Raw genomic sequence first — 15193 nt, forward strand, 5'->3', positions numbered from 1 at the left:
CACCTTGAATAATCCTGCCTTAAAAATTTGAGTGAATACTAAAGGTATTTTTGGTAGACAATGCCTTCAATAATCTTCTCATAAAAAATGTATGCAATAATTAAAGATGTTTTCTACAAGAAATGCCTTTAATAATTCTATCAAAAAATTTCACAAGCCTATTGAAGGTGTTTTTGGTCAAAAACACCTTCAATAAATATCATATCAAAATTTAAAGATCGTACGGATGTTAACCATAAAGTAGTAGGTTCGATCCCTCCCTTTAGCCTTTTTTTGGGCTTTTGTAGAGATTATTTGTAATTGATTATTCTAGGCATTTTCTTGGCAAAAACGCCTTCACTAATTGCTTTAAATAATTTTGAAGAGAATATTGAAGGCGTTTTTGGCAAAGAAACGCCCTTAATAATCCATAGGAAAATATATGGAACCAATTTTTGAAGGCATTTTTGACCGAACTCGCCGTCTATAATCCAATCAATAAATTTTTAGTTAGGATTATTAAAGGCGGTTTTTGTCAAAAACGCCTTCAATAATCCATAGACAAAAGTTAGAACGGATTCTTGAAGGTATTTTTGGCTCAAAACGCCTTTAATATTTCAAACGATAAATTTGAATGGTCGGATTAATGAAGATGATTTTTTCAAAAAATACCTTCAATAACATTTTGTTAGAGATTATTCAAGGCATTACTGAAAGAAAAATGCTCTTAATAATCTATTCAATTAATTTTTAGTTGGTATTATTGAAAGCAGTTCTTTTGAAAACGCCTTCAATAATCCATACAAAAAAGTTGAAACTGATTCTTAAAGGCGATTTTTGCCTAAAATGCTTTTAATATCCACACAATAAAATTTTATGTGAGATTATTGAAGGCAGTTTTAGTAAAAAACGCCTTCAATAACATTTTGTTATGGATTATTCAAGGCGTTTTCTTGCTAAATATGCCCTTAATAATTCATAAAAAAATATGAAATGGATTCTTGAAGGCATTTTTGGGTAAAAACGCATTTAATAATCCAATAAATAAATTTTTAACATAAATTATTGAAGGCAATTTTTTTCAAAAATGCCTTCAATAATCCATACACAATATTTGGTACAAATTCTTGAAGGCATTTTTTTTTCAAAATGCCTTTAATATTTCACACAATATATTTTTAAGTGAGATTATTGAATGTGATTTTGGTTAAAAACGTCTTCAATAACATTTTGTTAGGGATGATTTAAGGTGTTTTCTTGCTTAAAACGCCTTCATTAATCCCATCAAAAAAACATATTTGATATTGTATATGTCAAGTCAATTGTAGATTTATGCCCAAAAAACATTTGAAGTCAATTGTATATTTATGCCCAAAAAATATTTGGTTTATATATGTAATATTACGAATTACATTTTGGAATTTACATAATGAACATTGTTGTATTTTAATAAATTGACCACACATCCAAAATTAAAATAGATAACGTTGTCATATTAATATACTTTTCTGAAATAATCGTACTTAATAATATATTAAGCACACATAGTGTATTCATATTAAATATACCAATAATATTAAACCAATACCCCAATGTATAAACTTAAAGTTTTCATTCAACATGGCATGTTAAAAACATTATAACAAATTGTTCCTCATATATTTACATTCAACCAACAATGTCTAACCTCAAGGTTTATCAACATTGATAAATGATAATACAGACTCACATCATTCTTTACAGACTTCATCTAGTTCCTCTTTTGTGAAGCTTTCTTTACTCTTCCACTAAAAAATAAAATACTAGAAGTAAATGTTAATAAATGAGAACATAATGTACTTTTTTTTGAAGATATAACAAGTTTATGAAATTTATACTAACCTTAAATGGTGTGGTCATAAAATCATTTAACACTGTCTTTCGCATAAAATGAAGAACATAATATCCATATTCAATATTATCGGATTGACAAGGTACCTGAAAATTAAATTAAGTGGGTTTAGAAAATATTTATCTACATAAACTCAGCATAAAAGAATAAATTTCACATTTATCGGTAATGACACCCATTTCAGTTTCTTTGTCTTCTTATCAAATATAAATATTACCCTAAATTGAAAAGAAAAAAATTACTTAATACATAAATAAAATTACTTATGAAGAAACAGAAGATATATAATATAATAAAGTGTAATACCTCTTTATAAAATTTTGAATATCGGGGTTAGGTATCGCTATTGGATTAACTGAATTAAGTAAGTATGGCATTAAGGATTTGGTGTCAATCACAATAAACACCCAATGACAACTACAAAATAATAACAATGATATACTCAAATTACGCATCAGATCAGATTTGGATAAAGTTGGAATAATTAATGTTGGAATATAACTTACTGTGCATTATACGGGAGCAAATAATAATCATTTGGTCTTTTCATGCATTTGATCATATAATTAGCATGATAAACGACTATGCCACTCTGCTCACTAATAAAGTTGGGGTAAATGAATCTAAATTTGTTGGTCAACTGTCTCTCATTGAGCTCTTTATACAGGAAGCTACATGATAACAATCAACATTGCTAATTAGTATTACACCCTAATATAGATTACTACATTTTGAATGTGTATATTTGTATTTATAAGCTAACCTCATATAAGCAATAACATCAACAGCTGATAATTAATCCAGTTCACAAAATTCTTTAACCCCTTCACACCAATAAAAGAAAATGATGGTTATCAATAACCCTTCTTCAGACTCAATGGTAATGAAGTTTCCTCTGGATAAATGCTCCAGCGAATATTTGGATAACTCATTCATGGTAGCTGAAGCAAGGGTCATGCTGTGAGTCCCAACATCCTACTATAATATTTAATGAAATATAAGTATTAAAACCAAATCAATAAATATAATAAATAAATTAATATTAAAATTATAAAGAAAATCACATTTTTTAGGTGGTAGTACATGATGGGTTCACTTTTTTACTTGCAACGAAAGTTTCTCCTATATGGATGATGCTATCAGACCAACCTACTAGCATGTTATGTTGCATTACTGCCAATATGGACTCTAAAGCAATGAGTCTTTGCTGCTGCTCATTAAGATGTTGTTCCTGGTCATCAATTCATTGCTATTGTTGCTCAATGATTGCTTCATATTATGTATTTCTCATTCGTGGTGTTGATTATTAAAAAACTTTGATGGCAAGACAAATTTACTAACCTTGTAAACATAAACAGGCCTTTCTTTAGCACCTAATGCTAAAGACAAAGGATCTTCACCATACTGGGTTACCAGTTCATCATATTTGACTTTGGCAGCATAATCATCCTGAAAAATAAATATAAGATGGGTTGTAACAATAAATCTATACAAGCTAGCATACAGTCATACCTACAACCACAATGCCAACCATACATTATATTAAAAAAATAGTTATACATACAATCTTTTTTACCATTTCTTCAGTTACTTCATCTGCAAAGGATCTATCTTTCCATAGATGTCCTTGTTTCTAGACATCCCATCTGGAAACTTTAGTGCCAAAGTTTACTGATTCCTATTAAATTACCACAATAAAAGAATCAGAATGTATGAAATGAATGTTCACAAATATTCATTAATGAGTATAAAACAAGTTTACGAACATATACAAGCTCATACTTTACATTTGCATATCCCTTTCTCGTTGTCCGATGGTGATATTATTTTTTGGCCCGAAAGTTTTGTTGGTTTTCTTTGACTTTCTACAAAAAAAAAAAATTACGTCAATCACATATAAAGATCAAAGGCTATTTGCATAAAGACTTATAAACAATATTTTTGGTAATGGGTTTGTGTACTGAGAAATTTTTTGAAAGCCGATATCGAATAAAATTTATCCAATATTTAACACTATCACATCTGTATATGCCATAGGTAAAACAGTCAATACATCACCTTGATCAGCCCGCGGTAAAATATATTACATTATCAATATGCTTTTAAAATCTCTGAATGCTTTCCCAATAAATTGTAACATAATTTTTTTACAATCAATTAGGACGTCGAACCGTTCTTAAATTATTTAACACAATTAGTAAGAACACATTAAATTTCAATTAAATGATCATTTAAAAAATTTTACGAAATTTTTGAATAAACATATCACAACCAACTATTATATATCATCCTTTAGATCATTTAGAACTCATCGCCAATTGGTGTACATAATTGACATTTTATGATGGACGATGGCTCTAATATGAGTAGCCATCTTCGTAGCTCTTTCAGACACAGGCTGCCTACCTTAATTGAAGTCAACATGAATTTTTATATCACTCACTTTAATTTGTTTATTTGGGCCCCTTCCCTTTCTTTTTTGGTCTACAGGTGTCTTTTGCATGTTCAATAGAAAGAGAATGATATTGTTTAGAGTCCATAATACCTACGATTTTGATCATAATTTTACAAATTACGCAAAATGACTGTCTAAATTTAACACTATACATAATTAAATACAACCAATACTATTCTACATATAGAAACACCATTCAGCAAACCAATCAGCAATGTGTTCAAACACACCCTTCAACAAACCACTCAAAAACACCATTTAGCAAACCATTCAGAAACACCATTTAGCAAACCATTCAGCATACGATTCAGCATACCAATATCATACAATACCATTTAGCAAAACAATATCACATAACAAGATTCAGCAAACCACATTATTAATAGAAAACTACACAGCAATATCATACATGCAATGATAAGTGCTTGGACGACTATGCTTATGATGAAATTAATAAATATATATATCCATATGTAAATAGTAAGGAACCAAAAAAAATAGCTCTATTGAATAATATAAATAATACAGTAAAAAAAATTATAAAAACATACCGGTAAACAGAGAGGTGCTCGTCATTGATTTGTTGAAGGTTAGTGGTGACGATAGGAATAAAGAAACCAAAAGTCTGATAGAAATATGTTTGTGGGTTTGGTTTGGTTGATTAATGCAGTTTTTAATTATTCTGTCTACTAACAGTTTGTGATTCTAATGTCTAAGACAGGGAATGAATATAAAATTTATTATTAAAGGTATTTTTTTGGAAAAAATACCTTTAATAATCCTTGAAGGCATTTTTTACTAAAAGACGCTTTTAGTAATCTAAAAAATAATTTTTAAAGGAAATTATTAAAGGTATTTTTTTGGTAGAAAATCGCCTTCAATAATTATGTATAAAAATTAAAAAAAATTAGTGCAGGTATTTTTCTAGAATAAATGCCTTATGTATGTAAATTAGAAGAAATTAGTGAAAGCCTTTTTCTAGAATAAACGCCTTCACTAACTGTCTTAAAATTTGAGTTATGGAAAATTGAATGCATTTTTCATTGGAAGACGCCTTTAATAATCTTAAAAATTTTAAGAAAAAATTATTGAAAGCGTTTATTCTCAAAAAATGCCTTTAATAATTATGTACATAAATTAGAAGGAATTAATGAAGGTATTTTTCTAGAATAAAGACCTTCACTAAATGTCTTAAAATTTGAGTTGTGAAAAATTAAAGGCGTTTTTCACTGGAAGACGCCTTTCATAATCTTAAAAATTTTAAAAAGAAATTATTAAAAGCATTTGTTCTAAAAAAACATCTTCAATAATTATGTACATAAATTAGAAAAAATTAGTGAAGGCATTTTTCTAGAATAAACGCCTTCACTAAACGTCTTAAAATTTGAGTTGTGAAAAATTGAAGGCATTTTTCATTGAAAGATACTTTTAATAATCCCAAAAATTTTAAGAAAAAATTATTGAAGGCATTTGTTTTCAAAAAAATACATTCAATAATTATGTACATAAATTAGAAGAAATTAATGAAGGTATTTTTTAGAATAAACGCCTTCACTAACCATCTTAAAATATGAGTTAAGAAAAATTAAAAGCATTTTTCACTGGAAGACACATTTAATAATCCCAAAAATTTTAAAAGAAAACTATTGAAGGCGTTTGTTCTCAGAAAATGCTTTCAATAATTATGTAGTAAATTAGAAAGAATTAGTGAAGGCATTTTTCTAGAATAAACGCCTTCACTAACCATTTTAAATTTTAAGTTGTGAAAAATTGAAAGCTTTTTTCATTGGAATACGCCTTTAATAATCTCAAAAATTTTTTAAAAAAATTATTGAAGGCATTTCTTCTCAAAAAAATACCTTCAATAATTACGTACATAAATTAAAAAGAATTAGTGAAGGCATTTTTCTAGAATAAATGCCTTCACTAATCGTATTAAAATTTGAGCTATAAAATATTGAAGGCGTTTTTTACTAGAAGACACCTGTAATAATCCCAAAAGTTTTAAAAAAAAATTATTGAATGTATTTGTTCTAAAAAAATGCCTTCACTAACCATCTTAAAGTTTGAGTAATGAAACATTGAATGCATTTTTCACTAAAAGACATCTTCAATAAATTCCTTCAATAAAAAAAAAATTAGTCAAGGTATTTTTTTGGAATAAACGCCTTCAATGACCCCTTAAAACTTTAGAAGTGTAATATTAAAGGCATTTTGTATAGAAGATGCCTTTAATAATTTTAAATAATTTTTAAAAGAAAATGATTGAAGACATTTTTAGTAGAAAACTAACTTCACTGATATTTATAGAAAAAAATAAGGGAATTATTGAATATGTATTATGCAAAAAATGCCTTCAATAAATACACCATAAAAATTAGATGAAATTTTTGAAGGGATTTTCGAGGCGTAAACACCTTTAATAATCCTAAATAATTTTATTATGACTCTGTTGATGGCACCTATAATATATTCAAAAAATATATAAGAGAAAATTATTAAAGGTATTTTTCTTAATAAATGCCTTCAATAATCCAGTCCAATAAAATTGTCCCCAAACTTAGCTAATCCAATCACCAACTTGAAGCTTCATCTTCATTATTTTACTATTTCTCTTTTCAGACCAACTATAATTTACTTTTTTTTTTCTTCAGCCTTTTCTTATTTGAGCATTGTCTTTTAGAATCCTATTTTCACTATTCATTAGTTATTTACTAATATTTTTACTTAATTCGACTATTCCTTCAGCTTTTGCAATTGGTGATTTTTTTTTTTTGGTTTAAACAATTTTTTCCAAAACCCACTTTCTTCAAATACCCATTTGTAACCCATCATCCATTTCCTTTACCTTTCATTTTCTTCATTTTCTAGGTTTCCTCTATACCTATTTTACCTTATTTCAACCTTAACTACAAAAACTCTTGGGTACAGTATACATTAGTAGTAGATTTTAACATTCATAATATCAGGTACCTGATAAAATACTTCACAACAAGGAGTTCTCATTTTCTATAAGTACTGGTCTCGTTATTATTGTTTGTTTAAAACATAGTAAACTTAAGTATTTGATATGTTCATTTTAATATAAATTATTTATATATATTTGGTCTGATAATGTAGTAAGTACTAAATGGATAAGAGTTGGATGTAAAAGTCAAGATTAAGTTAAGAGTATAGAGATAGAGTGAAAATTTTTCTTAATTTTGCATTTGAGAATACAAGTGAATATAATATGATAATATACTCATGTGTGAAGTGTGCTAATATAGATTGGCAAATGCATCAAGTTATTTTTGAACATTTAATTTGTATTGAATTTCTCCTGGGTTAGGTTAATTGGTATTTTCATGGAAAGTCTGTACTGTCAAGCTCTTCCACTAGTTCTTTCAACTTTAAGGGCTCCCCAATACCAACATGATCCTTTTATAGTAGATGACATTAAAGGTATGTTATGAGATGCTTTTAACATTCATAACCAATATTTTCATAATCTTTCTCCCTAAAATGATGGATTTAATCAATCAAATGTTGAAATGAATGAATTTGGTGAACCTGGGATAGGTGTAGGTGACCAACAACCTAGAAAAGAAGCATCAAAATTTTATAGGTTGCTTAAGGATATGAATGAAAAACTTTATAAGAGCTCGAAGCATTCAAGGTTATCTTTCTGTTCTTGTTTTTTTCACTTAAAATGTTTATGTGGATGGACGAAAAACTCTCTGACTTTATTATTAGAGTTTATGAAAGAAATGCTTTCTTTTGTAAAAATTCCTGAATCTTTTAAGGAATAAAAAAAGATGATCAAGGATTTAGGTCTCGAATATAAGAAAATTCATAATTATCCCAATGATTGCATGTTATATTGGGGTGATAGAAAAAATAAAAAATCTTATTATGTGTGTGGTATTTCTCGTTGGGTAGATAAAAACCTCGATAAAAGGTTGAATAAGGATGATGATTAGGTCAGTGTCAAAAAGAAGCCTATTAAGGTTTTACGCTATTTTTTATTAATACCAAAATTTCAATAACTCTTCATGTCTTTCAAAACTATAGATTCAATGAGGTGGTATCATGAAAAGTAGACAGATGATGGATCATTAAGGCATCTTACAGATTTTTTGGCATAAAAATCATTTCATTCTAAGTTTTCAAACTTTGCATTTGATCATCGAAATGTTATGCTTGGACTAGCATCTAATGGATTTAACTAGTTCAAAATGATGAGTATTTCTTATAGTACTTGGCCAATTGTATTGATTCCTTACAATTTACCACCATAGATTGTTATGAAACAACAGTCATTTATACTACCAATGATAATTTTTGAGAAAAAAAGTCTGAGTAATGATATAGACATTTACTTACAACCTCTTATTAAAAAATTAAAGCAATTATGGGAAGAAATTGAGACTTATGATGCATAAAAAAAAAGAAAACTTTAATATGCGTGCTGCTTTATTATGGACAATCAATGATTTTTTTGCTTATGCAAATTTATCTCGTTATAGTACAAAAGGTCATTATGGTTGTCTATGTTATGCTGCACAAACATGTTTGAAGTGGTTACCTAATGGTAGGAAGTTCTGCTATATAGTACATCATTGATGGTTAGATGATAATCATCGATTTAGATTCTAAAAATATCTCTTTGATGAAACTGAAGAGTTGAGGAGATCACCTTTACCCATTAATGGGTTTAATATCTTGTCAAAGTTAAAAGATATCAATTTCACTTATGAAAAAATGACTCCATCAAAGTAAAGAGTGAGGGACATCTTTGAAAGTGTTCGGCCTCATATTATGCAAGTTGGTGATACTGATACTAACGTTGGTGATCCTGATGTTCATAGTGATGAAGAGAATGATGAAAAAGATGACCCCAATGAGTTTAAGTTGTGAAAAAAAAGAAGTATCTTTTTTGAGTTACCTTATTGAAAATATAATTTATTACGCCATAACCTTGATTTGATGCACATAAAGAAGAATATTTTAAAAAATTTTATCAGGAGAATTCTCAATGTGAATAGAAAATCAAAGGATGAATTAAAAACTCAGCTTGACCTAGTTGATATAGGGATTCGCCTTGACCTTCATCCAAAGTTACTTCCTAATGACAAATATCGATTGCCTGCTTCTTGTTTTGGGATTTCTAAATCTGAAAAAGATGTGTTTTGCAAGGTTTTGAAAAATGTCAAAGTTTCGGATGGTTATGCATGAAATATATCCAAATGTGTGAATCTGAAGGCGTGAAAACTTTCTTCATTAAAGTCACATGATTATCAAATTTTGATACAAGACTTACTTTCAATTGCTTTCGTTCATCAATGTCAAAGCAAGTCACTTCTGTGGTAATTAAATTGAGTAACATATTTAAATCTCTATGTGAGAAATATATGAATGTAGAAGAGCTTGACAAACATTAAGATCGAGTCGTGATTACTTTATATCATTTAGAGAAGATTTTTCTAGGAACTTCTTCACTATTATGATGCATATGATTATCCACCTTTCATATGAAACAAAAGTCGGTGGGCTAGTTTATTATCAATGGATGTATCCTATCTAAAGGTATTATTGTTTAATAGATTGATTAGGTTTTTATTGATGATCACGCCACTCTAGTTAAAAAAATATATGACTAATGTTTTATGCGATAGATTTTTGGGGACGTTAAAGTCTTATTGTCGCAACAAACGTATCCGAACGATTCTATTGCTGAAAGATATTTAGCAGAAAAAGTGTATGACATTTTGTTCTCTTTATTTGGAAGATGTTGAAACGAGATTTAATAGACCATCGAGAAATATTGGTATGCAGCAACATGACTCTGCCTACAGTTATCCTTTTCAAAGTTTTGGACAACCAATAGGCAAAGTTGAAATGGTGGAGTTAGATGATAAATCTTGAGCACAAGCACATCAATATGTTTTTTTTCATCATGACTCTATTGAATCGATTCGCACGTAAGTTTTTTAGCAAGTAAATTATTCATTACATTAAGCATAATTTATTATATTTTTTTTTTGTTAATACTTTATCATGATGTTTTATAGCGAGTATAAAAATAATTTGAGAGCTCATGCACATTATCGATGATCAAACCCTTGAAAGCTTGATAAGTTATTTATCGAAAACTTTCATGAATGGTTAGGAGCAATTGTAAGTAATGCCATATTTCCCTTTATGAAAAATCTACATAGAATGCTTACGGTATAATTAACATTAATAACATATATATATTTATTTCACTTTTATAGGTTTGAAGTGGAAGGCTTGTTAGTGAAGAGGTAAAGTGTCTTTTATAAGGTTCGAATAGGATTGTGAAATGATATAAAGGTTTCATCATCAATGGATTTAGATTTCACACTAAATCCCATGAGAGATTTAGCAGTACACAAAATTCAAGAGTTGTTACTTTATCAACTACTAGCTATGCTAGTGCTAGGGACACAAACCCTTTAGAGGGAAATGTTGACTATTATGACATGATTAATAACAACAATGAGTTGGATTATTATGGCAAGTGGAAAGTTATCTTATTTCAATGTAATTGGGCTCATGTGAATAGTGCGAGAGGTATTAAAAAAGATCAGTATAGATTTTTTCGATTAATTTACACTAGACAACAACTCATCGATGAATCTTATATTTTTTCATCTCAAGTCAAACAAGTTTTTATTTTGAAGATCTCAAAGAATTGAGTTGGTTTGTTATTTTTTAAAACACACCTAGAGACTTATTTGATATGGGGTTAGATACAAGAGATGATGTTGAACATAAAACTAAATATTATCCTTTTGCTGAACAAAACATGGATGAAAATATCTCCAATACCTACGCTCAGTAGGTCCGCGAAGATATTAATTAAGACATTTTATAAACCATGATGGATCATCTATATTTTGTAATTCGAGTGTTTAAGACATAATATAGCATTCACTATTGTATATTTATTGCATTGTAAATCATACATTATCTTTTGATTTAATTAAATCGATATGTTCTTTTTGTATCATAGGTTATGATTTCTTAACTTTTCAATGTCTTTATATATGTTCTAAACTAATATCTTTTATATATTCGTTTTTATGATGCAGATAAGCTACAATGCGAAAGAGTAGACTAAAAGAAATACATATAAGAGATATTAGTTCAGAACTGTCTGTGGCACCTATTTATATTGGCGATGAATTGAATTCTTTGAAGGAGAATGAACGCACTGTCAGATCTAACTTAGTCACTTCTAATCTTTTAATTGATATTGGATCAGCAATACTGGAGGTCTAGGTTTAAATAATATCCCGTCAATTGATTATGCTTTTAAATTTGAATGCAGGTATCATATACCCTATATTTATAAATTGATTATAATGATAAAAGTATTACCATTTTACAAATTTATTTTTTAATTTTTACAGTTGATAACAATGATCAACAAAGGATCAGAGGTCGGATAACTTTGAAGGAATTATTTGCACAACCTCCGAACGAGCGAATTGTAATGTCTGTAAACTCTTATAGGTAGCTAATTGGTAAAGAAGCTCAACTATTGGCTGGATTTCTAGGCATGATTGCCCGTAATGGAATGAAATTGCCTATTCATTATAAAACATGGCATAAAGTTCTAGCAGAAGTAAAGGTCGATGCTTTAAACTTTATTGAGGTATTAGTATAATTAATTACATATAAAAAAATTAATTATTTTAAATTTGGTTTATTGATTAAAACTTTTCTTTTTTATATTATTATAGTCAAGATTTGTATTTGAAATATCAACTTCATTTGTGCTTAAGTCATTGGGAAAGAAATGGAAAGATTAAAAGCATAATTTGAAAAATAAGTATTTCAATAGAAATACAACTGTAGAGGCGACGATGAAAAATCTACCATGTAATGTGATTAGGTGGCAATATGAACAATTAGTTAGATTTTGGTTTTCAAGAAAAGGAGAGGTACTAATTTATAACTTTGTATAGTATAATGAAATAATGAAAGTCTTTTATGCTTTAAGTTGGTAATATTTGTATTTTTACGATATACCCAATTATTTTTTATGACAGGAAAGAGAACAGACTGGGATTGATAGCAGAAAGCAACAGAAATATAGCCACACAAGTGGATCAAAAAGTTTTGCAAGAAAGCAAAAAGAAATAGTAAGTTTATGATTTTAAACTTATTCCAATAAATGAACTTTTTGTCCCGTTAAAAGGTAAATATGCAAATTAACAATTATTGTACTATTTTAATAGTTTTGATAGTTTCAATACATGATATTAAACTTATCGAAAGTTTTGAACTTAGTTGAAATGGATGATTTGTATGAAAAAGGTATTTTTTATGTCTATTTAGGTAAAATTACAAATTTTTTGTTATTGTTCTATTTAAACAGTTTGGATAGCTTCAATACTTGATATTAAACTTGTCCAATTGATTGAACTTGGTTTCTAAGGTTGATATGGGTGAAAAAGTTGTCGTTTATGTCTATTTGGGACTATTTTTGCCTTTAAAAGGTAAAAATACAAATTAAATTTTTAGATGGCTTTCAACAGTTTGAATGGCTTCAATCCATGATATTAAACTTATCTAAATAATTGAATTTGGTTCCCATGATCAATATATGTGAAAGGCCAAAATGATTTTATTGTTTGCGTCTATTCAAGACTATTGTGCTATAAAGAGGCCAAAATATAAATATATGATATTAAAATTATTTGAAATTTTTGAACTTGATTGACAGGCATGATATGCATGAATAAGTTGCAGTTGATATGTATCCTATCAAATAACATATGTTTTTGTATAGGAGATTGAGATGGGTGGTCAAATTGGATGTGTGAAACTTTTCGTTTAACACACACACAAAAAGACAAATCTTACATGAATATCAAGACACAAGAAATTATGGTAATTTGTAATATCTATTTTAACAGAAAGTAAATATCTACTCTTTTTAACATATTATCAATTAATCATTAAACTTGATAGTTTTATATGACTAATTTATAAGAGAAAGTGAAAGAGAAAATAACTACTGAGATTGAAGTAGCATATGATATTTCTCTCAACATACAAGAATTGAAAAATCTAATATTCATAAAAATTGCTAGAAAAGAAGGCATGGATGGGTCTGAGGCCTTAGATTGGGCCCAACACCGTTTACCTACTATGGACGTAGCTCTCAACAATTTACATTCTTAGCAAGTTAGTCTTCGCAAGACATTTTGATATTGAAAGAGGAGTTGCAAACTATGTAACAACGTTTCCAGCAAATTGAAGCAGAAAAAGAATAGAAGTATGCCAAAATTGAGGAAAAACATGCTAGAATAGAGCAAAAACATGCAAAATTTTAGCAGTTGCGTGATCGATTCGATCATCTTATGAATTTTGTGCAACAACAATTTCCAAGAACTAACTTCGATGGTCTTTCAACTTAGGTATTATATTTAGTAAATATTTATATTTTTTAATATAAAAAAAGCTTACAATGAAGTGTTAAAAATTGTATGTTATTATTCAGTAGGTTCTTGAGCACGCTAGTGATCAAGGTGAAAAAATTCCTTCATCAATTGGCAGCCTTCAAAATGCATGCAATTATCAATTTCATACATTTTAATTTTAATTTTGTTAATGTATTAAAAAAATTTGAATGTTATTATACTAATTATTAAATTTTGTGTTAATTAGATGCATATTTAAACGTGAATTAAGTTTATATTAATTTTAGTATATGAATTTAAGCTCGTTTATAAAAATAATAAATATTAACAAAAAATTTTTATTTAAAAAAATACATTTCTTAATTTTACGGCATTTGTGTTCAACAATGTCGCTAAATGAATAATTTAGTGGCGTTTGTACCATAAAATGCCACTAAAAATAGTAGCACTCTTGTTAGAAAATGCGTTAAATTAGTGGTATTTTTCTAATACAAACGCCATCAAAGTAAATGTATTTTTTTGATAAAAATGCTACTAAATTAGCGGTATGTCAAAAATACAAACTCTACTAATATAGTGGTATTTTTCAAATACAAACACCACTAATGTAACGGCATTTTATAGAAAACACCATTATTTTTCGCGAAACATGTATAGCCAGCACTCTAACTGACATTTTTCGCAAACACCACAAATCTTTTTATGGCATTTATAAACACTGCTAAACGTAAAAAAAAAAAAAAAAAAAAAGTCACTAAAAATCAAAACCCCTATAATGATAGTGAAAAATTAGAAATATTTGAATCAAATTATATATTTTTATTAATTAATATAATTTTTAAATTTTTATAAAATAAAATAATTATTTTATATCTAAATCTATTTAAATATATTAAAATAACATCAAAATTTTTAAAATTTAAAAATTTAAAAACTGATGAACTAAATCCAATTGGTAAAATTGATTTGAATCTAATTGGTTTTAAAGGAAAATCAATTCGGATTCAAATCAAATTTTAAAAATTTATAATATTATGTATTATCTTAAAAAAATAAACAAAATCTAATTTGATTCGAACTGTTATCACTTTTAAGTATAGTATTGCCAGCAAAAAAAAAGTAAAAACAACTTGAAGATGGATGACTTTTTTTGGTTAAATTATGCTAAAGGTCATTCTATTTTATGAAAATTTGAAATTTAGTAGATGTACTATAATTCATACAAGTTTAATTCTTGTAATACTTTGATTTGATAATTTTAGTCCAATCAACTCGTTAAAAATGTTGACATAACCGTTGATTTGATGATTTGTGCATTGACTTTGCTGACGTAGCATTAACTTACTAACGTACAGTGACAGATCTTAATGTTTGATTTTTAGAGGGCTAATTAAAAGTTTAAAATTTTAATATATTTTTCATTTGAGTTAT

Source organism: Durio zibethinus, chromosome 2 (genome assembly GCF_047325235.1).
Source record: "Durio zibethinus cultivar Kanyao isolate XHJ-2024 chromosome 2, ASM4732523v1, whole genome shotgun sequence".
Taxonomy (NCBI): domain Eukaryota; kingdom Viridiplantae; phylum Streptophyta; class Magnoliopsida; order Malvales; family Malvaceae; genus Durio; species Durio zibethinus.